This window comes from Lepidothrix coronata, unplaced genomic scaffold, assembly GCF_001604755.1.
Source record: "Lepidothrix coronata isolate B3197 unplaced genomic scaffold, Lepidothrix_coronata-1.0 Scaffold68, whole genome shotgun sequence".
NCBI classification, from domain to species: domain Eukaryota; kingdom Metazoa; phylum Chordata; class Aves; order Passeriformes; family Pipridae; genus Lepidothrix; species Lepidothrix coronata.
Window position 1 is genome coordinate 2,013,580 of NW_016690248.1, and position 20,382 is coordinate 2,033,961.

Genomic DNA, 20,382 nt, shown 5'->3' on the forward strand with positions numbered 1-20,382 from the left:
ACAGTGGGTTATTCAGGAGCTCTCAAAAAACAATGAAAAAGCCAATCAAAATGTTACTTATTTTTTTTTTATTTTGACCTCTTGCCTGCTTTCCTTTTTGAACTCAACCTAATAATGACAGATTTTCTTAAGATTAAGTTCTTGGAACCTACATTTGTTATTTTTTTGGCTATGGACACAGAGAGATCAGATAAATGAGACATCGGTAGATGGATTTCTGCTCAGAAATAGGTGTTTGTCTACACATCTGTGGGTGAGAAATGTTTGCAAATATGCAAACTTATTTATGCATGTAAGTTACATATACACACAGACTCCTAAATTTGGCTTTATGGCTGTACAGGGTGTGTATTCAGGTAAGTAGGGACAACAAAATAGAAACTTTTGTAGGTAACAGAAGATAGGATGAAGATATGTCTTATTTTCTGAGGGTTTTTTTTCCTTTAAAGTTCTGTTCTATTGCAGGAGCATAAGTAGGTTGTAGTGTGTGAATGGAGTTCATGATGCTAAGTAACAGAGAATGAAGACTACACAAACCAATCCTTTCTCTGCTTATGATACCTGCCAAGTCTCCAGCTGAGGGAGTTTTTCTTCTTGGCTCTTCTTGGTGTCATTAAAAACTGTGAAAGCCAGACACTAAATTGGTCAGAACAGACCCTTTACATTTTGGCTATCGTCCTCTCTTTATGGTCTGACTTGTCTCTTCCTCTGACATCAGTGGGTGTTTGATCAAACCTTTACTTCTGTGGAAATCGTAGAGACTGGAGATAAATCGTATAATTATAGAATGAAAAAAAACTTGACATTTTTGTAGCAGGAGAAAATATAAGTAGTGCAGAAGGAAGGAGTGCTGTTACTTAAAACGGTCTCGTAATTTTGTCTTGGTAGCAATTGTTGCATTTGTTGCAAGTTCATTAACTGACTTTCTACTATGGTTTGTAGGGCTTGTGGTTACAGTTAAACCTGAAAGTCTCATGCTAGCACTTGCTGTAGTTTGAAGTGAAGGCAGATGTCATCTATTGTACAGGAAACAGCCAATTTCTTGTATTAAGCTTGTAGCCTTACATTTCTGTCTCTAAAACCACGTAATCTGTTGAAAATACACAGTGAACATCTGACCCTTGTAGTGTGCATTTAGACCTCCACAGTTGTTAATGATGAAAAAACGTAGTACTTGCTCATACCCGTTTTTTCTTTTTTTTTTAAGTACAGTATTTTGTTGCAGGGTTTGCATTTTATCTGAATGATTTTACTGTGTAATAACTGCTCCTGAAAAGGTAGAACTTCAAAGTGAAACAGACTGAGAAGGAGGGAAATAGTTTGTAATTAATCAGGCAACAGAGAGAGTTGTAAAAAAATCTGTAAAAAAATCCCAGTTGTAAAAAAATCTGTGTGTTTCTCTCTTACCATGTTTATAAATGAAAAACAGTCTTCTAGTGGAACACTGAAAGTGTCCTTCTATCCTGGAATCTAAACCTCGAGAAGTTAGAAATAGGACAAGCTAGCATGAGGAAAGATAACAAGCAATATACAGAAAACAGAAATACTACCAGAACTTGTAACCCTTTAGTTTTAGGTGAAAAATGTAATTTCTTTCAAACAAATTGCATCATGTTCTGGTTCATCAGCAAAGTCTGAGAGGTTTAGCTCTTGCAGGTGAGAGTTGAAGTGACCGCATGTTGCTTCTCTGAGGAACAGAAAAGCCTGGCTTTAGCTTTGGTGTCTCCTTTCTACTTGCAGACTTTTGGAACTGAGAAATTATTAATGTAATTAAATGTAGTTTAAGCAAAGCTAAGAGGTTTTTTGGTAACTGTTGAAAATGAGCTGAAACAGGATGTGCTTGTTTGCATCAGTGGTACTGTTTTTGTAAATGTTTTGTAAGTGCACTTGCCTGGGCTTCAGCCCAGTTGTCTGCACCACTCTGAGACATGAGCCTGCTGTTGGAAGTAGAATGGGAGTGAAGGGCTGACTCAGATTGTTTTTTTTTCTGCAGGTTTTACTGAAACAACCAACACCAGTCTGGCTTGAACCAACTTGCTTGGGCCTCTACAGGTAGGCACATTACAAGGTCTTGTAGCAAAGAGGTGAAAAATTATGGGACCTATTAGTAGCATGAGTTCTTTCTGCTGAAGGGTTATGGGGATAACAGGTGTGAGCCAGAGGCAGAATGAGGTCTAAAATACCAACAGATTTCATTTTGGACTTGGGGTTTACTACCTGAAGGCTACCGATTTAGTCAGAGGAGCCTGAGGTCTCTACAAAGTTAAATACTTTTGTTTTCTTAATGCTTCTAATTTGTATCACTAGAATATTTAAAGTGGTTTTGCTGTATTAAACATTAAACAAGGAAACAGTTGCTAAGATGTTGTGTTTAAAGTTTTTGAGTAGAGGTTCTCTGTGGGAGAATGCAAAGACTCCAGAATTCATAGTCTTTGCTTTCTCCCACTGTTCTCCAGTTTTGCTGTTACTTTTGCTTATACCTGTCAAAAAAACCCAGAAATGTGGATCGCAGATGTGTCAGGCTTTGCTGATGTCTCCTTATGATGTGTCTTGTGTCTCCACAGATTTTCTGACCTTTTTTTTTTATTTATTGCCAAATGGATTATTTCAGTCTTACACAGAAGTGAAGCAATTCAGAGTTATTTATAGTTACTGATCAGTGCTTCCTAGCCGTTTTCTCAAGGGGACAGCTTTGTGCAAGACACCTGACACACTCACGATTGATAACTGTGTGTTGGCTTTCTGCTCCTCCTGTGCTCAGGGGCACAAAACTCACGCCTTGGGAAACTGAGTTATTCCTGTTTGTCACCCAATCCTACGTATTGAAAACAGCTTTAAGTCAAGCACCGATGTCTTTCCTGTGAATGAATTCACAAAAGTGAATTTTACTGACATTGGTGAAGTTACTTGCAGAATAAAGGAGCTATCTGACTTGAGTCAGTGTTTTAAATAACTTCTATTAAAGAAATTACCTATAACCATAGGGAAAACCACTTTGTCCTTGAGCGTTTTTCAAAAACAAATTGAAAGGAGTTACTAGAGGGACAAGGGGAAGTGGCTTTTCTGTTTGGCTTGTGGATGTATGGTTGTAAAGGCAGAGGGCAGGTGTAATTAAGTAGAGAGCACCCTGCAATGTAGCAATGGACAGAAGATGACTTTGCCTTTATAGAGGGAAGTCTCACATTGGTGCTGTTCTTCTAAGAGAAAAACACTGTCCTTATGGAGGTAACCAGCTCACTTTTTTTGTGTGTTTTGTGGCAACATGCATCCTTCTTTCTGCTACTTGACCCTGATCTAAATATTTCAGCAGTATTCCAGCCCAAGCAGCTGGAATTGTGTGCAGCTGCCTTGCTGCCAGTGGTCAAAACTCACTATTCAAGCTGGGTATAAACATTGATGAGGTTTCAAATAATCCTAAGGGGGAGGTCCTCCTAGTTGCATTCCAGCACTTGAACTTCTGTGGTTCAGGTCTTCAAAGTTCTCTCTGCTAAATCACGAAAGAGCAGAGATTTGCAATGATGATTACTTAGTTTTAGAAATCAGATCTGAGACTTTGCCTAGTCTTGCAGTGTTAGCAATTGGGCATTTGAGGAAAACATTCAGTATCATACAGTTTATAATTCCTGATGTGCTGTGTAGGTCCACAGGTGCTTTAAAACTTCTGACCCTGCATCAGCCTTGGGACAACACAATGACAGAGGGTGTATCTTGTCCATGTAATGCTTGTCCCAGAAGTTTCATCCTGAGGTGTTTTTCTGCCTTAATTTTCTTTGCAAACATGCCTTTCCTTGGTTTGATCCTCAGTCTCTCAGCGCAGCATTGAGCCACATGTAGATGAGTATGTGCAGTAAGATGGGCAGGTCTCTACTTCTATATTGTCTTCTTAATGTATTTGCTGAACTTACTCTAAAGAGATTCAAGTTTTCTAGACTATGTAGCTTCATGTTCTAAGTGACATTTCTTCAAGAAATATATTAAAGGATTTCTTGTAAATACGAGAGTTACTTCTTTGGCACAAATTTTACATTGCTTAAAAGAATGCCAGGAGAAAAACATTCCTGCTTTTACTTTTAAAAATTATGCTTGTCTATATTTTTCAAGTAGATAATTAGCTTTGGATGATTTTGTGGCAGCACCGTTTTAATCATCTGAAGGGTGACAAAGCACATAGACTTGGCAAAATAGAGCAGAATTACTAAAAAGAAAAGCTGATTGATTTTGTGCATTCACCTGTAACGAAAGGTAAGTGCTTGATTGTGGTGCATGTGTGCATAAGTGGGGACATTGCTTTTAATTAGCCCCAAGTGTACAAGTCTCACTCTTTAGCACCCACATGACAGGCCATATGGTGCAAAAATAGGTTATATTTTGTTTGTTCACACAGGCAACAAGATGAAGATTTTCCAGGAGATGGAATGTTCTTTGAATCTTTAACTGTATAATCTCTGTCTGAAATAAAACATACCAGTTTAATTACTTACACAAAAAATTATTTTGTCTTTTTTTTTTTCTTATTAGGTTTGTTAGCTCTCAGGCTTTGAGAGATCACAGAATCACAGAATTGTTAGGGTTGGAAGGGACCTCTGGAGATCATCTAGTCCAACCTCCCTGCCTAAGACTGAGGGACAGAGAAAAAGAGAAACAGTAATTTCCTGAATTTTCTTATTTTTGTGCATGCAGATGACAGTAGGAGCACTCTGGGACTTGGTAGCAGTTTAGAGATTAGCTTGGAGACATCCTGTTCTGTACCAGCTACTCTCAGGATGCTATTCAGTGGCTCATGTCTTGCTGGGATTACCGCCATACTGTAGTACTGCCCCCTATTTATCAGTCTTTTCCACACCTTCCTCCAGTGTTCTTTGTACTTTGAGAAAATCTATGAGTAGGTGGTTTTGGAGGAAAAAGGAGGATGAGCAGCACCCAAAGCTTCCAAGATGTAAAGAAGCAATTCTGTTAGTTATCCTTTCCTCCTGTATTTGTCATCCATCTCCTCAAGAAGACCCTGTACTTGGTAGCTCCTCCTTAAAGTACAAAAACCAGTGTGTAGACTTAAAGAGGACAATAAAAGGCAACTGCTTCAGGGAGCTGTTACAAATTTCAGGGTGATGATAATAGAGTATCACAGAAGGATTAAACTTTGCAGTACCAATTTTTTCTTTTCCTGTGGATGTGTAGCTTCTGCAGTATTAGAGGCCAAACCTGCCATGGTACCTTTCCAGGTCCGCAGCCTGTGCAGTAGAATATCCTGTGGAGGCTCTGCACAGCAGTTCTTCTGGAATTACTGATGTTTTTCTTCTTATTGGCTTTTTTGTCAGTGCCACACAATTCTAAAAAATGGTGCTAGAGCCAGTCAGCAGTGCAACACTTGGAGAAAGCTGTACTGACAATAAAGGGGTATTTATGTCACAGAGCCAAAAGCCCAGGAGTTTCAGGGATGGGTAGTCCAAAACAGCATCCTAGCTCAGCCTGTCATGTGTTTTGTGTAACTGAGCTACAGCATGCTCCAGGATCCTGGAGGATTTGCATAACTCCATATTGCAGCTTCAGGAACCAAACCTTTGAGCATTGCTTAACAGCAGGCCACGAGTTTCTGATTTGTGGTCCAGGAAACAGTGGAAACTTGCATGGTATTGCTTTCCCTTTGTTTATTATTATTGCTCTTATTGCACTAGAGAGGCTAAGCTGACCTTAAATACTTCATGTGAAGTAGCACTTGCTTTGATAGAAGAATTTGGTATCTGATGGTAGGTGTCTAGTCCCCTTGAACAAGGAAGCTTTGATTCGGGGAATGACTTTTGAAAGCTCTGATAATAGAGTTCTGTTGGTTTAGTGTCTCACATACGTTCCTGCCAGTGAGACTTAAAACTTTCAGGGAGTGATAGGTTCACATGGGAAAATGCTATTGGTCAAGATGTGATTAGGATCTTTGTCCAGACTGAAACCTGTGGAGATCTGCATGTCTCTTCAGACACCTGTGTCAGTGGAGGAGGCCTTAGCGCTGTCAATGGGTGCAGTTAACTGCAGCAAAGTCTTAGATACAGGCTTAAAACTCTTCTACCTAAATTCAAAATGGGAAAGAGAGCTGAAAAAGGTGTTTGTATTTTTTTCCCCAGAGAGTTAGCAAATATTGTTTTTGTTGCCAGATAATACTTCTGTGAAGCTTTCCTGATGATCTCTTCCCAAGTCCTTTTGTCTCCTCTCTCTTCCTTTAATGTCACAGCTTCCCTAGGCATCTCTGGTTTTCTTCTGAGCAGCCTGTCAATCAAGCAGCTAATTCTTGCAGCTTACAAGTGTGTGCCTGTCTCTCCCTGAGTCACTCCTCTCCTAAATCCATCTCTTTGGATCTTTCACACAGTTAACTGTGAGGTTTTTCTTGCCCTGACACACTTTGCCCTAAGATGACTTGCTGTGCACTTTTGCCCTCTCTTTTCCATTTCCTGTTCTTTAAACTAGTTCGCTCCATTAGCAAGCCACCACAGTGCTATTAACATCTCTCCTTTCAATACCATATGCTAAGAACTGCTCTCAGGTTGGTATGTTAACTGGAACTCATATCCTGTTGATGGTAACATCGATCTTTGCCTTGCTGGGAGTCTTCATTCCCCAGCTCTGACATATCCTGTTTCTGTCTATCATCTTGTAAGAAATCTCATACCTCACAGACAAGTTCTTCCCATCTATGTTCTATTTTGAGCTCTGCTTTTACTGGATAGCTATTTAACTTTAGCACTTAGGCAACTGCAGCATTTCTGTATATCTTCTGCAAAATTTTTTATTTGTTGGTAGGCCTGATTGGGGTGTATTAGCACCAGCAGACTTCATCCTCTCTGAAGTTTTAGAGGAAAGCAATTGCCTTCAGAGAGGTGACTCCTGACACCTAAGTCAGCAACTTAGCTCCTGCTTAGCTTAGGAGCCCTGAATTGCACTCAGCCTTTCTTCTTTTACCGAGAAAGTAGAAAATACAGTGCATTTTCTGACTCTCCTGCACATTCTTGTTAATGTAGTCTATTCAGACTACACATTGTATATAAAGGGTAGTGTAGATTGTAGTAATTTTCAACCTATTAAAACGATCAGAGGCATTATAGAATTTTAAGGCATGACTTTTTAGCTTCTGTTCTTAAATATTCTTTTATTCCTGCTTAGCAGGCAGCATCTGTCGGAGGACTAAATAGATTTGTTTCTTTATTGCAATATTTTAAGTTCCTATTTTTTCTTCCCCCCCCCTTAATGGGAAATTTTTCAATGAAAAACTTAACTCTACATGTTTCATCTTTTCAGTACCTCAGTTACAGGGTTTTAGCCCACGATGATGTGGAACGTTGGAGTAATAAATCTGAAAAGGCTTCTCTAAGGGCAGAAACCCCAAAAGATCACAAGTAAGATACCAAAAATACATTACTTTCCTGTGTGGAATTCTTTTATGTGGGTTAAAAATTATTATTTTCTTTTCATTCTCTTACGTAGCCACTAATTGCTAACAGTGTCATGCAAAGTTTGTTACTATTTATAAAAAGGCTCAGGCAGGTCTCAATTATATTTTTTTGAACCTGCAGTACATTATTTTTTGTGAGGAAGAATTGGAGGGAAAGATCTAGCAGAAGAAATGTGCCCCATTTTTGTACAAAAAAGGCTTGTGCTGACTAGCTACTATAGTCTATAAAAATACATTGTAGTCTACAAAAATAAATGTTAAGCTTATTTATATGAAGCTGACAAAGCATCACGTTCTTTTGAAATAGTGTTTGGCCGGTATTTGTGTGGTTTCAGCCTATTACAGGAATTCCTAAAAAAGGCAGATTATTTAGAAACTCTGCCTAACAGGTGCTTCTTGAATCTTACCCTTTTTTAGAGCCACTGTAAAAAAGAAAAACACTCATACTTTTGAAATTGGTTTAATGTGAGGATAGCTTTTACTTGTCTTTAATTTTAAAGTGCCCAATTCTCCATCTTACCTACAGCTGTAACACTGAATTACAGCCTGTGTATTTTAAGAGTCTTTCTGTAGTTACTGGTGTGGATAACGTAGTTTCCATGCTCTGTAGCCTTTCTCTTTGTTCAGCTTGCTGTCTCTGTTCACTATTCATTTAATCAGCAAATATTAGTATAGGGTATTCTATTTCAGAAGGCCTTTCATGGAGGGTTATTAGAATTGTTTTTCCCTAGAGAATTTAACATAAAATTAATGCTATTTTGGATTATAGCAATCGCTGAAGTATTTTTATACTACCTGTCTTTATGGCTCTTGATGACTTACATTTGTATTGGTGGTTTTGTATTTATAGCCAAGTCTTTTCAGTAAGTCTTCTTTATCTCTGAAATGATTTCATGAATTTTTGAAATCCTCAACTTGCAAAAGAATATAGTTCAGAGTGCAGCTTTCTATGAATGTGACTGTCATTTATTGAATAGTTGTTTGAAGAGTTCTATATTGACTAGAATCAACCTCACAAGATTTGGATAGGAGATGGATATCTTCCTTCCAAAACTAAGCATTATCCCAGAATTACTTAATAATACCTTGAAAGAAAACTTGTCCAATATTTAATGCACTAATTTAAGATTCAGTTCCCAAGACTTTCTGCATAATGTCAGGCAAGTAATGAATAAAATCATTACAGAGCGAGTGAGGTGGGACCTAGGAACTTGTGCTTCTAAGCCTCAGACTCAGTCTCCTTCATTCTTCCATTTGAAAGAAACCAAAACAACAAAACACAACAATCCAGACCCACTCCTCCCTGCCAAAAAAAACAAAGTGGATGAGCTGTGGGAAGGAAAACTTGCCTTCCTCTGTTTTAGGTTAAAAACTGTGAGGTGATCTGGAGAACAGGTAGTGAGGATAACATGACCTGTTGTTTCCCTGATCTCTGGGTCCATGCTTTTTCTCTATCCTGACTCTGTCTCAGGTGCAAAATGTATGCCAACATACCTGTGCTTTTCTCCAACTAATCTCAGTGAGAAGGAAGCCTTGGGTCTCTGACTCAGATGAGACTGGAAAGGACAACTGCAGCTCCCAGAGGTGCAGGGTGGCAGGACCTGTTGGCTGTGACCACTGTGAACCTCATCAGGCAGCTGCAGGAGAAGCCATCAGTTCCAAACAGCTGAAACACATCACAGACAGAACTAGAAGAAGGTAGAAGTAGGGGAGAGCAGATTAGTATAAATTATATGTTTTATTGCCTTTATAATATAAAAGATGATGTCAATAAACTTAACAGCTGTGCACATCACTTCTGCATAGCCGGAATTGTATGGTGACTTATATGGATCTGTTCAGGGGCAGAGTGAATGTATGCCATACATTTGATGGGAAACTGAGCAGATGAACATAGGATATAGATATGAAAAAAATACCTTTAAGTAGCACAGTTACCATTGTTTTTTATTTAATCATAATACCTTAATACTGATCATGCTTCTCATACAGACACATAAACATTGTTAGAGGTCAGTGAGACTCTAATGCCTTAAACCTGGTAATCAAATGATGCAGTGTCTTCAATTATTATCTGCCCAGTCTAATTCCCTTAAAATTCAAAGACTCAAAGTCCTTTCCAAAAACACTGTATGATGCCAAGATCTGTAATATTTGATCTCACTTTAGGCACCAAGACATCCTAAGCAACAAGACCTTTTACCATACTAGAAAGTGAAAATAATCTAAAAATACATATAGCAATATATCAGTACATACTTATGGATTATACAAAACCAGATGAAACTGATTGAAAAAAACCCAAACAACAAAGCAACTCATCACAGCACTGATATATCACCTGGTCTTCCAACAGATACAGGGAAAAAGATGTCATAACTGGTGGGTCTTTTTGGGGCAGTCTGTATTTTTATATACCTGCCAAAAAAAATTTATTTACTTAATAAGGGGATTCTGAATTTTTTTAAATCATTATTTTCATTGTTTTACTGTCTCTGTAGGTTTGCTGCTTTGTAGTTGTTCTCAGAATAAGACATAGAGCCTTTGACATTAAGATTTTTTGAAATCTCCTTAGAAACACTGAAGTGCTACTCCTAGTGAGCTTTTTCTGTGACCTAATTTTAGGAAAAATCCCAAATGATCTGAAGTCAATTAAGTTCTGAATGTCAAAATTTAGATTAATCATGAAAGAAACATATCCATTATTAACACATTTAATAAGCTTTTCCACCTTGGGCTCCCACTGGATACACAATCCAGCGTGTACGGTACCTTAGTCTTTGAACGGTCCCATTGATTATTTGGTGTCATTAACCTGGGGAATAATTTGCAGCGCACCATAAATATATAGGAACGTAAAAGTTGTGGGCTTGCTGATAACTCTTTCTGATTGGATTGTTATATAATGTATTTTGAAAGAAGAAATAAAGAATTTTGAGGGAAGAAAAATTGCTTAACCATGGCCTTTCTATTTATGAGATCTTTTACTGATCAACATACACTTGGAGACCCTCTTAGCATTTTGTGAAGTGCTCTATTACACTGTACTAACAACGGGACTTTTTTTTTTGCACTGCAAAGGCAAAGAATGCCAAAAATAGGAATAAGAGAATGAGGCCCTTAAATGTGTCTAGATAGGCAGTTTCTTTTCATGGACTTACTGATAAGGAACATATTGGAAGATGATTTCCCTGCTGAAAATAGGGACTGGTTAACTTGCAAAAGGGTACAGATGAATTGAGAAGATAAGAACAAAGCATTAGAAATCTGTTGTGCAAACAGAAATCTCATATTACAGCTGCTCTTTCTTTGTGTAAATGGGGAGTAAATTTCATAAGAAATGCTGCAGAATAGTCATCAAAAGTGTTCAGCTTTGCATTCAGTTTTACTGGTTTTTAATTTGGTTTACCCAGTGCAGCAGATGGTACTGGGGAAACAATAAGTCTTTGCATCGACTTTCTCCAGCATTGACAATTGTTCTTTCTGAGGCATTGAAGAACCTACCAGTCATAGATCACCAGCATGAGATCTTCAAGTCCTGCATTGTGAAGACGAGGAGAAATTTCAGTCTGAAAATGTATAGAGTGTATTGAATGAGCAAAATGAGTGGATGTAGAGAATACCCATCAGAGTATATGGTTTTGTTACACAATGTGAGGATCTGTGGTAAGTCAGGCAGTAACATGCTTGCCTCAAAATGAGTTTATACCTAGGACTGGGTGTCTCTTTTGTTAGGATTCACAGGTCAATTTTCAATTGAAATGATTGTGTGAGTGCAGAAAATGGGGCATGCTGATTTATAACAGAGAGGTAGTTGTGCATTCTAGAGAAAAATAAAGATAGTTTGGATTCGGAAAACTTGCGTCTATATTGATAGAACAAATTTTCATTTTCTTGGAAGCCTGGGGAGACTGGGTGTTTTCTGACATGCTTTTAGTTATCCAAACTGAACTCTGTGGTGTATATATAAGATTGGAGATTACAGATAATTCTGCACTTGCACTGTATTGGGTGTTTTCAGGAAAAAGCCGAGCTCTGAATATAAGGGGAATGAGACCTTGCACATGGTAGTTGCAAATGGTGCATCTGATTATCAGGTTTAATGTGTCATTAGGGTCTTGCTGACCTTTTCTGTCAATGCAAAACATGGACAGATGTTAGCATTAAAAAGAGAGCAGAAGTGGATAGCTGTGAGCAGGCTGGCTGCCAGAAGATCAGCTGACTCTATGCTGACATCAAGTGCAATCTGGAGAGTCCTTCTTACCCAAGCAAGCTTTCATACGCAGCAAATGTAAAATGCAGGAGCCACAGCAGTGTCTGTAAAATAGTCTCATATGGTCAGTACGTCTTTGTTGCTATGAGATACATTGTCCTTGTCTTGTTTTGGCTGATTTCTCTTATCTTAGTCTTTCAGAGTCTGTTGTTTCATCTGCTGAGAACAGAGCATGAAGAGGAACTGGGCATTTAGGTTGTGTTTTGCATTTTCACTGGATGTGCAGGAACTCCTTCCCTGTGAGATCTGCATGCAGTGTGTTACAGGAAGATTCTCATTTTGTAGTCTCTTCCCAGTGCTGGCTATGTAGCTTTATGTTGTTAGAAATAGAAAATATATTTTACGTGGGTCATAGCTATAGTAGTAACTTGAGGAGGTGGTCTCAGTGAAGAGATGTACTTGTGTGATGGAAATGGTTTCCCACATCCTCTTAAAAGTTGCTTTGCTAACTGCTTTTTAGAGGGGTGCAGAATGCTATCAAGACATTGATGAATGATGTAGTGGTGGTAAAAAGTTAAACTGCTGCAGTGTGTCTTCTTATTTATCTTCAGAAACCTTCAGATAACTCTGAGGAGTAAGTGCATCCTCTTCCCTCCTCCCATACCTAATCACTAAAGCTCTGCTTTCATGTGTGGCTTCCTCTGTTCACTGTCTGTGCAGGATAAAGATTCTTGTTCTGATGCTTTTCCCAGTAGGAGTCTTAATTTTCCTAAGAAGCAAACAATGCTGTTGTCATAGCATATCAAAATACTCATGAAAGGTAATTAGCTGGAAGAAAGGAACCTACAACTGAGATGCACCGAAAGGGAAGTCTGATGGTCAGGTGAGCAAGACACTGGAATCTAGTTTCTGAATTTAGCTTTGCTGTGGACATGGGTCCAAGTCAGTTAGCTATGTTTGTAAGATAATGCAAAAAATATTTATCTTCTCATCTTTTTGCCTATATGTATTTTCAAAATACATACTCCATCTGGAGTGTGTGTCTTCTTCTCTGTGTGTGCTTCGTGCTCACCTCCATGCATGGCTGTTCCCTGGTGAGTACTGTGATGCCCTTATCAACAGTAAACAGAATGTGAGTCTGTTCAGGAAATTAGCTCAGCTTTTTGTTTTGAAAATGTGTGTCAGTGCTCCTCAAAAATTAGTATCTGAAATCCCAGCTTTCCACAGGGCTCAGAAAAACAAGGCTACAAAATATTAGAATGCAGCAGAGAATGTAGCTGTTGGAAAGATCACTGGAAGGCTAGGATGGTGAGGATACTGGCAGGGGTCCTCAGTCTGTTTCTGTTACTTTATTGCATTGGAAGCCAGCTCTGCCCTTGAAGAAAATGAATGCTTTTTTTTATTTTTTCCATTCCCTCCCCTCCCCAAGATATTGTAATCTAAGAAGAAAAAGGCTCAGGAATGAAAGCAGAGGTTGGTGTTTTCAGTAACAACAATCTGACTGGACTCTCAGCTTTCATGAGAAACCGGGTTAATAAGAAATCTGACAATCTGGAATAGGCAGTGGGAAACCATTTCCACCATTGCTGGCTTAATGATGACTTTTTAAAAAATTTCCAGACTAATTCCTGGAGACAGGAAGATGATGAGGAGGAAAAAGGTTCTTGAGTCTAGTACCATTTTCAGTAGGTACTATAGAAAGGCCTTTCCCTTCTTATTTCCGAAAGGAGAAAAGGTAAAAACTATCTGTAGTCCTTAAGGAGTATATAATAGTCTACACTGCTTCTTAATGCAGAATCTCTTACAGCAGTGGTTAGTTTAGAAGGCTGTACTAAATTTCTGTTCAAGATTTCATCCCACATCTGTGTACCTTTACCTCTGTTGGGGTAAGAAGCTTCAGATTTTCCCACTTTTTAACTCACAGTCCAAACCATTTCAACTGCAGGAGGTCCAGCGAAGATGACTGATCAAGTAGGCAATAGGAAACTGCTGCCTAGAGCAGCTAAATCACTTCTGATTTGTAGATGGGGTCATTTGCAGGTAAGGCAAGTATGTGCATTATACACAGTGCGTGCTCACTTTTGGTGTGTTTTATCGTTTTGAGGCCTTTAACAGCTCTTTTCTTTGAGTCAGTTGTCATGCACATCTATGCTCTTAAATGGACAGCAGCACAAAATTGAATGTAGAGATACAATTTCATGCCGTCCATTTTAAACCAGACAAAACCCACAACCACACACCCCCAAAAGAAAAAAAACTCCTCCTCCAAATTCCCAGATATTTGAAGTATGATCCAATTTTGCCTTCAGTTTTATCTTCTCTGGCTGTGTAACAGAGGCCATTTGGACCATGGCCTTGCTGTTAGTTTTCCTGTTTAAAATCTCAGGGGTCTTGGTTTGGTTTTTTGTTGCTGCTGTTGTGTTTTTTGTGTTTTTTTTTTTTTTCTCTGACATGCTGTGGTTTTTAGCATTCTTCTGCCTATTCAGGCATTTAATGCACAAAAATAAAGCCTCAAAAGCTTGACAGGAGCAAAGGTTACTGTCATTAGTAAATTGGGAAAAAGGGTGGGATTCAACAGATTTTCCAAGTGATAGCATGCTAATATTTTTAGGGGAAAAGAGTTTAATTCAGTGTACCTTCACAGATACCAGATATTCTTTATCCCCCTTGTTTATCTCCGTTAGCATGCTTCAAGGATTGTTTTGCTCAGCTTGATTCTTTCTCATCTCTTGATCCCTGCCAAGGCAGTGTTCTTGGCTGCTTTGAGATACATGGAGTAAACATTCACCATCAATAGCACGAAGTTTGTTCAGTGGTTTTAACAACCAGATTCAGTACTGAAGAGTGCTGTGCAGATACTTGTATTGAGCTGGCGTACCTTTCATTTGATTGCAGAAGAAGGAATTCTTTAAAATGAAAAAAAAACCAAAGAACCATGAAAGTCATGCTTTGATATTAGCCTTTGCATGAGAAATCTCAACACAAATCTGTTTATCTGGGTGATAGCCAACTGGATATTTGCTAAGTATGAGGAAAGATGTTCTGCTGTAAATGCTTTGACATAAACCAAGTGCTTTTTTTCCAAACTGTCTGGGATGTTTATATGAATGACTGTTAATCAGGTCTGTGGATTTTAATGGCATTGTTCCTTGGGCCAGCAGCTTCTTTTGGCAATACTTGCTCGATTCATCCCACCATGATTTGTTTCCATGTGGTTGACGTGGTGGCTCAGTAGTAGAGGGCTTCATCTGCCTTTGTGGAAGTCTGGATCTGTTCAGCACTACAATTGCTGTGCCTTTCAGAAATACGTGTGATCAGTGCAGCATAGCATGTCAACACTGTCCAGTATTCAGTGTCTAACTTTGGCTTCATGATGCCTGTTCTCAGTGTTTTGTGGTAGGGAGGCTGGCAGGCCTGTGAAATAGGTAATCAAAATGCTTCTTTGACTAGGTGATCAGTACCTAGTGACAGGGATAGCTGTGGGGGAGGCTGCCGGAACTCAACCCTGAACCCAAATGTGCTGCTCCTGTCTGTAATGTAGCTATTCTCTTCTCCTGTAGGCTCTTAGCCCTGCTAAACTGGTGTCAGGCGCACAGGGTTTCTGCTCGTGTGCATTCCAGAGTTCTTCCTACATCTCACTGCATTTGAGACTAAATTTGCCCTCTCCAGAGTACTTGATGAAATCAGAGACACTTTACTATAAAGTTGTCATGATACATGGATATTGCCCAGACTGAATAATTTTGTTTTAGAATCTTTCCTGGGGTTTTTGACTTCTTCTCTTAGTCTTGATGTGAGGTGTGAGCATACAAGTATCTTGTAGTAGCACATCACCTCACATACCATGGTATCGACTTGGTTTGCAGAGCAAGCTTTTGCATTCATGATAAATATATTTGTGGTGAAGAAAGAAACAGAATTGCTATTCTGGGGGAAAAAGACAAACCACAAAATCCAAACCAAACCTCCCCCCCCCATCCCTGATTATGTAGAGGATGAAATTAAACTTGCTGCTGAAAGAATAAGCTGGGGCAGTCTGCAGGCACACACAGATACACAGGCAGACAATGAGTGTCTGCGCGACAGAAAGGGACCAAGAGGGAGCCTTGAAACTTAAACTCCTCCTGCAGCTCTGCATCTGCTCTGAGTCACTGGTATGACTCACACTGACAGCGTTCACGTTAGCTAGCGTTCAGATGGAGCAGCTCTGGCAACAGAAGGAGCAGGTTATATTATTGATTACCTGCTGCAGCAGACAGTTGCACCAAGATTTTTTTTTTACGAGTGCAGATGACAGACAGGAGGCTATGCTGAGCACCGTTATTATCACTGTTGTTTTCATAAGGTAAGAATTCCTGTTTATTTACTCAAAAAATACATAAAAGGGAATTTGGAGCTCGTAAAGTCTGAATTTCTGCTGCTGTTATTCTCAGAGGATGCTGATCTTCGGAGCTGTGTTACTGCAAAGCTTTGTCTTGACTGTTTGCTGTGCCATATGGAGAATCATATGGCTAATGGGCAGTGTGAGTCCTAGGAAACAAAATAACTATATTCTCATTCATTGATGTTATGTAAGGCATGGCAGCCATGTTAAGGACAGAAGACCTCTTTTGAAGAAACAGTGCTGCTAGATGGTAGGGCAAGGGAAACAATTAGTTTTTAAGCAGCTCTCTGTTCTTTGGAGAGCACTGCAGTTCTCTAGTTCTTGCTTAAAGCTGCATTTACTGACTTCCTAATTTCTGTGTCACTAGAATAAAAATCAGTGGCATTACAAGTAGCAAAACAATTGTTTACCTTTAGAATCACGGTGTTGTTTTGCCTTCAGCAATCAGGCTGAGACTGTGCATGTGATCCGTGCAGTGCCTGGATGTAAATAGTTTCTTCGAATACTGTAAATGATACATCCAGATATTGAGGTAGTTTTCATCTTGTGCCACTAAAAGCTCATATATATATATATATATACATATATATATACACACACACACGTGTGCCCTGTTCTTACAATTCGTTATGTAGGACATATTCTAGTTTTCTAGTTAGCGTTGACATGTGCAGAGTGGATAAAACATTTGTTTGTAGTGGCCTTACTGCTGTTTTATTCACTCTGATGCTGTAATTTTAATGTAGTTTTGACTGGTATTGCTTATTATTCTCGTGTAGAATTCACTGAGTCTCGAACCTTTGCTGTATTCCCCACAAGAAATTTTTATAAGTTAGGGATTCTGATTTTGAACTGCGGTAGTGAATTTATCTTAATTTCTTCTTTCTTTCCTTTTTACTTCCCCCCCCCATTTATTTTGGGTTTGGAAGGCAGTGTCCTTTGAAAGTGCATGTTACAGTGAGGTTGGCAGCTGCTTTTAGTAACAAAGGAGCCTGTTATCTTGTGTGTTATTTTCAGAATGAGAGAATGAGGGTATTTTCAAAACCCAGTCATTGACTAGCTTACTTTCAGGTACTTCAAACTATCACTAATTTCCTTGTAGAATTTACATAAAAATGACCACTATTTTCTCATCTCAAAAAACTTGGTGCTGTAGTAAGGGCATTTAAAAATGACAGCATGCTTTAGGTTCTTCTATTTGTTAATTTATAGCATTTGCTGATGCACGGTGTTTTCATTGCTATGAATTAACTAGATTTGATGTTACTTTCTATTTTAAAATATATTAGGTTTCTTAATAAAATGTAAAGTAAGGTTTGTTAGTGCATTTGTGGTATCTTCATACTTCTTGTGACGTCCAACTTGGAAAACTATAGTGTGAGAGAAGCTTTTCAAGCAAAGGCACTCAGGGATACCCACCTCCCAGAGCAACATTTTGGTGACTAATTTTAATTATTTATGTTTTTGATATAAAATATTTCTCATGTTACAGCATTATAAATACAAGCTAGTTTTAACAATATTAGGCTTGATTTTGGGACTGTTCACTAACAAACTTCTGGTACATGACAGTCTTTCCTTCCCCTTCCAAATCCAAACAAGTAGAAATAAAACAGTCTTTGCAGTCTTAATTTTTGCACTGATTTGTATCTGAATTATTGTTTTCCAAGATTCCGTTGGAATTGTGTTTGCCTTCATCATTGCCTTTAAGCATATATGAATTTACAATACAAATTCTGTATTGTGTCAAAAGAGAACAAATAATTTATTTTAATAAAACTCAATTATAGTCAGTTAAGTTTATGTAATTTCTTTATTAATGCATTGGGGGTGCAGTTAAATAATTAACAGTTAATGTTTTTTAAAAGACATTTGAAAAACATGCTTAACATCTAAAGACCAGGATGACAGCCCCTGAGTCAACACAACCCTGAAGACATCCTCTCCCTCGTACTTGTCCATAAACTCTTTGTGCAAGAGTTGCCTGCCAGAGAGAACTCCCTCTGATTCATGTCGTTCTCATGCTGCCTGCTATGTCCCTCTGTCTACCGCTGGAATGCCATTAAGTGGAAAAGAACGTCACTTGAAAGAACATCAGCTGAAAAAAAGAACAAAAAGTCCAATCTTGCAAGATAGCTAGACAGTTGGAGAGGTTCTGGGAAGAACTAAGGCAATTTTAGTAGTGATTGTTGTGATACTATCTCAATAATTATATGCCTTCTTTGGGATATATTAACAAGTTACAACTGAAAACATAAATATCCAAGGTAGGAGTGATTTGTGCAGGGAAGTGATCATATCTGTGTTAAGTGCGAAGAAACCAGATACGTCTGATCCTTCTATGCTGGGACTTTGTAGTTAAGTATAAGAGGTGTTGTCGAAGCCTGCCCTCTAGGCCCTCTGAAAGTTAGTTTTTGTTACCTTAAGTTGGCTTTGCATCAGACTGCAAAGGTAACAAATGCCAGAAGCTATGGGGATTATTTCACTGGTACTTTTGACAGGACTTGAACTGTGAGAGTTCATTATCTCCTTGGCCTTTCTTTTCTGTGTAGCCAAGCAGAAGATCCCAGCTTACTGTTCTTCATTCCTGTTCCTTGCCTACAGGATATCATGGCTGTTTTTCTCATCTCTATGTGTCTCTACAGAGCCATGTTTTGTTATCTCTGCCCTTGCTAAAGCTTTTTTGAACTTCCTGCCAAAATTTAAGCTCCCTTTTTGATTCTCACTTAAGGTCCTCTGGTGTAACCTGTTTAATGATTCTCTCCCCTTGGTAGTTTTTCCACGTAGGCAAGCCTTAAATGATGCAAAGCTTATGAAATTCAACTCTTCCCTTTTTCCCCTGTGCTGCTTGTGTCACAAACAACAGGGTGGGGTGTTCAGCTGTCCTTTATTTGTTTTTTTTTTCCTTTGTAAAACCTGCTGCTTTTTTTTCTGTGGCTTATTTTGTGGCCATGCCCTAACCTTGTTATTCTGAGCCCTTCATCAGCCTTCCTGGCACTTGGAAAGCAATGCTGCTGGATTAACTCTGATCTCTTACATGTTCTGCTTTCTCAGTCCTTGAGCAGAAGTTTCAAAACGGGCAGTGGCATCGTCCTTGGGCATGTTGTTCTACCTCTCCCTGCCGTGACAGGCGGAAATGACTCTGCAGGAAACACAGCTGTTGCTGTGGGTAGAAAGTGGAGAAATGAGGGGCATAGAGAAAATAAATAAAGCATTTCTACAAAATTCTTCAAGCTCTGAGACCTCTAATGAGGGGAAGCACTTACTCTCTTGTTTTACACAAAAGCGACATCAGCAATGATTTATAAGTAGCCTTGCTAAATGGCTGGTGAAGAACTTAGGGGAAATCCAATCTTGTAATAGAAGTGAACTTGTATGAGTAATCTTTAATATGGGTGATTTTTTTTTTTTATTACAATTTAGCCTAAGGATCAACCCAAACCATACCACTGCTGTATTAAATGCTCTGTTTTACACAGAGTAAAAGGTGGTCCATGCACTGAATAAGGATTTATATTATTTTGCCACAAAAAAAAAGGTTGTGATATTTTCTGTAGTGATTTGCTATTTGACATTAGACTTCCTGAAAAAGGACACTGCAGTATATGAAAAAACAGCAGTATATTAGTGTTTGTGGTACATCCTTGTCACATAATAGAACAGAACAGCATTTCTGTTTTCAAAGTGGAATTTGAAATGGAGAGAGGGAAAAAGTCTGTATGAGTTGATTCTTTTTTTGTTTGTTTCTTTTTTTGCATGTTAGAAATAAGCCCATGTAAACTGGAGTAATACTAGAATAAAATCCTTGGACATGAACAGTATGAATAGCACTGTTTGCAATTCTGAACCATCTTCTTTGTTGGAGAATTCTTTTTATTTGCATAATTTTTAGAGATGACAATTTTTACATCAGTTATTTTGGGGATCTTGTAAATGTGTGTGTGTCTAGAGGGCATCCCTTTGGTCCCTTTTCCTGTTCTGTGAAGAACAGGAATCTTGTTTAGATTACATTTGTTGCCTGGTTTTACAGAGGAGGGGGAAAGAACTGTTAAATCTTTGTTTCTACTGTGTCCTGAAAAGCTCCTCACTTAGTCCTGGAGCCGTTCAAGCAGGAGGACACAGAGAGGTGGTGAACGCACCCTATTTGCCCTGGAAGGCAACTGTTAGAGGGGCTCTCACCTCATTGCATTGCATGAGCTTTTGTATCACACAGAAAAAGTCACAGTCTCAATTTTTATCTGTTGAAACCTTTGTGTATTAAGCATATGCTAGTTTAAATAAAGAGTGAAGGGTACAGCCTATACTCTGAATATAGCAATGATGGTCCTTTCATTTGCCTTCAGGGTCTGA

The 20,382-nt window shown here is 38.7% G+C and overlaps 1 protein-coding gene across 12 annotated transcripts in view; it reads left to right on the forward strand.

Annotated features, from left to right (window-relative positions):
• INPP4A (inositol polyphosphate-4-phosphatase type I A) overlaps window positions 1-20,382 on the forward strand; it is a 124,613-nt gene that overhangs the window by 18,246 nt on the left and 85,985 nt on the right. For 10 of the 12 annotated variants that reach the window (XM_017818422.1, XM_017818429.1, XM_017818423.1 and 7 more), the window contains exon 2: window positions 1,994-2,052. The exons of 1 other annotated variant lie outside the window; for it this stretch is intronic. The gene's annotated coding sequence lies outside the window, so the exon portion shown is untranslated. Of the gene's footprint in view, window positions 1-1,993; window positions 2,053-15,662; window positions 15,994-20,382 lie in introns of those variants that run through there. One more of the 12 variants, XM_017818415.1, reaches the window with a different exon arrangement.